This window comes from Triticum dicoccoides, chromosome 5B (genome assembly GCF_002162155.2).
Source record: "Triticum dicoccoides isolate Atlit2015 ecotype Zavitan chromosome 5B, WEW_v2.0, whole genome shotgun sequence".
NCBI lineage: Eukaryota > Viridiplantae > Streptophyta > Magnoliopsida > Poales > Poaceae > Triticum > Triticum dicoccoides.
This window is the reverse complement of record NC_041389.1, coordinates 437,468,053-437,471,817: the sequence shown is the minus strand read 5'-3', so window position 1 is coordinate 437,471,817 and position 3,765 is coordinate 437,468,053. Positions and strand designations below refer to the sequence as shown.

General features: G+C 48.4%; 1 pseudogene; it reads left to right on the top strand.

Moving 5' to 3' along the window:
- Positions 1 to 446: 446 nt before the first annotated feature.
- Positions 447 to 3,551, top strand: LOC119309674 (annotated as a pseudogene).
- The last annotated feature ends 214 nt before the right edge of the window (positions 3,552 to 3,765 follow it).

Below are 3,765 nucleotides of genomic sequence, written 5' to 3'. Positions count from 1 at the left end.
CGCTACATAATTTAACCCTTGACATTTCAAAAAGCTCTTGTATTGCATGTATGTGGCATCCGATCTATAAATGGCCTCTGCTTACATGATTTCATCGTACAATTCGAGTTGAGAACAAGCTTTTTTCCCATGCAAAACAAGCTTGATTCCAAATTAAGTGTATCTAGTAGTGCAATTATCTAGCCGTCATTATTGTGCACGTTCTCCTCCAAGTCGTCTGTACGGAAGCACATCCCTGGCGATTAACCAAACAAACTAGGCCGCCTAGCTATGTAGCGGAGCGAAAGACGATTGATCCGCGCCCCTTCCCTTCTCCACACCCCTCCCCTCCCCCAAGTCGGCAGTTTCTCCTTTCTTTCTCCCCCAAGTCGCCCCTCTCTCCCTCTCTCATCTCCTCCACTCCCCCCTGGATCTTCACCGATTCTTCACCGTTTTGGCGGATCGAGATGGCCCCGAGGAGAGAACCGTAAGCTCCTCCGATCCCTCCAATTAGTTTTTGCAAACTTGCTACCGATTCGACGCATTATTTGCTTGAAATCCCTCATGTTTTTGAACTTAGATTGATTTTTTTCACCTAAGATTGATTGTAGTTGTAGTTCTTAGTTCTTTAGTAAGTAGTGGTATTGGATATGTACTCTAATCAATAGTTCATATGTTAGTGTGAAGATGAACCCTAGTTCATAATATTTTTTGTTAAAAAAATTATGATGTATTGTTGATAAAGGGATGAACCCTAGTTTGATGATGCATGTTGATATGATGAGATGCTCTAGTGTGAAGATGAACCCTAGTTTGAGGATGCATCTTGATATGATGATATGAAGATATTGTTTGGAAAATTTTGTTTAAAAATATGAAGCTATGATGTATGTTGGAGGTTTTTTTTATATGATGCATGTTGATATGATTTGATCCATCATGTGTAGTAGATGTTGTTGGAGGAATATGCTTAAAATTTGATCTTGATATGATTTGAGTTCATTGTTTGTTTATGTATGCTTATGCTTATGGTGCTTTTGTTTATGAAACTCTATTAAGGCGGCCACCTCTTGCGGACAACATCGGCCCACGGTACTGCATGCTGGACTGGGCATTCGACAAGGGTCATCGTGCCCGTTTCATAGGGAACGGAGAGGTAAGTGATATGAAAGAAATTTTGATCAAAGTTCTCGGATTGATGAAAATGATTTCCTAACTTTTTGGCGTTCACTTTTTAACAGACGCTCCAGCCACTGCGCATGAGGGGTCACGGGGTTCATGGGCATATGGACTACGACGAGCGCTACGCGCCGTTCTTCAAGAGAGCCCGTCTGTTGGGTTTCGTGCTGCAGTTCAAGCGTCAGCCGCCGACGCTTGTCCACGCGGCTCTCACAGCTCGGATTGACCGTTGGAGACCGGAGACCCATTCTTTCCATCTGCCATGCGGGAAGATGACGGTGACCCTAGAGGACTGGGGGATGATTACTGCAATGCCGATCGAGGATCATGCACTCACCGGTCGAGTGGAGAGGGCCAACTGGCAGGAGAGGGTCACCACCCTCATCGGCGACTGCCCCGGTGCCAAGAGTAACCGTACATCCGGTGTGTCGTTGCCCTGGCTCTCGGAGCACCGGAGGACATGCCCCCAAGGCGCAGATGAGGCGACTGTGGAGTTGTACGCGAGGGCCTATCTGTGGTATATTCTCTCGGAGGTCGTGTTTCCAGACAGCTCCGGGAACTCTGCCAACTGGGCGTATCTGTTCTTCCTAGCAGACTGGGATGCAGGGTACAGTTGGGGGACGGCATCTCTCGCCTACCTATACCTTTCGGTAAGAGAGTGTCTAATTGCGTACCTACCTACGAAAGTGTGTCCATGACATTTTCTTATATCTGATCCTCATTTGATGTTTTGCAGCTTGACGACGCAACGCAGAGGACGGGAGACAAGTCCAATATGGGTGGCTTTGTCTGGGCCTTCTCCATTTGGATGTTGGAGCGGCTTCCGGTGGGGCGTCCGGAGAAGTTGCCAAGACGCCCATGGGAAGACTATGGCGAAGAAGGCGACGAGACTCGAAACCCCACCGTAGCTTACGAGTGGGACGTTGTCAAACTCTACACGGGCCTAAACAAGACTTCATACAAGACCTACACCAACGAGTTGGATGCTTTGACGCATACGCAGGTATATGAACTCGCCCAACACCTTTCTCTTTGATTTCGCTATTGACCGAGAGTGCGAACTTACCAAGGTATATGTAATAGGTAATCTGGTGGCCGCATTGACAAGAACGAGAGTGGGACTTTGATCTGAACGTGATGTGCGATGCGGACCGTGGTCTCTGGCGGTGCATCGTGCCCATGATCTGTGTGTACGCCGTCGAGTGGCATTTGCCACAACGCGTGGCTACGCAGTTTGGGATTTATCAGCATACCCCACCGGGCCAGCCCACCGGTACCGGCGGCCACGCGCTCCACCTGTGAGCTCTTTGTTCTCCGTGAGATTATCATGTTTCTTGTTGCTTATGATGATCTCATTGCACTTATGATGATTCTTGTTGCTTATGCCTTGCAGCATGAGCCGGCAGAAGAATCAGTCGATCACAGACTGGGGAGAGGGGCATAAGACTCATGTGACGGAGTGGAACCGACAGAGTTGGCGTAAAGACGTGGAGAGGAGAGTGACTAACTGGGATGATTACCTAGGCCGACACATGAGGTGGTACGATGATGGCCAGAAGCACCGTCTTCGTCTGAGGCCTCGATGGACGGTGGCAGACATCGCGGAGCTGGAGTGGGCTGACCCCGATGAACAGGCATACCAGACCGGCATCAGAGACATGCACAGTGGATTTAGGGAGTTTGCACCCCTCATCAACAGAGTGGTACGTTTGAACCGACGGTCGTATTTAAAATATTTTATTCGTCAACGTGTCTGACTTATGCCGTTGCAGTCCGGTGAGCTGAACAGATGCATCTTTGAAGCCTCAGATGCACTAGGTCATCTTCCCGGGAGCGTACAATCTGAGACCAGAGTCAGGGGGACGATGAAGGTACAATTTCAGTCTCCTTGGAACAGATGCATCTTGTTCACTTGCAGTCAGTCGATCTGAACTTATTATGACCTTGCTTCATTGTGAGTGCAGAAGTTCGTGCAGCATTGTCGCAAGCTGGTAGGGCTGCTTGGGTGTGCTGGAGCTGGGTCAGTTGAAGCTCATCAGCCTGTAGCAACATAGGGTATCATCGGCTCATCGAGCCATGCTCCCTCGTCGTCTAGGTTGGTTGGAGAGGAGGAGGAGGAGGAGGAGGAGGAGGAGGAGGAGGCCATATATGAAGAAGGGGAGGAGGAGGATGAGAGCAACGGGGAGGAGGAGTACGATGAAGATTATGGACCTCCAGCAACTCAAACGTCTCAAGCATCTCAGCTGCCGAAGAAGAGGAATCCGAAGAAGAAGGATTTGCTGAGTCCAGACCCTTTCCAGAGACCGGTTCCTCGACGGCACAAGAAGAAGACCGAAGAGAATCGTTCAAAGAGTAACGAGGACCGTATCTCCAAGAGGGGAAGGAGCAACTGATTATGCTCTTCGATAGTTGGCTCTTTTAGTTTCGTTGAACTTTGTTTGATTGAACTATTCGGGTGGTTATGAAGCTACGTGGAACTATGTGTTTGCTATTTGTGGATCTATGTGTTTGCTATTTGTGAAACTATGTGGAACTCCGTTTACTAATTAGTTGAAGTTCGTTTGAAATGTTCTATGCACTTCAAATTTGTTAATGTGTATGTGATGC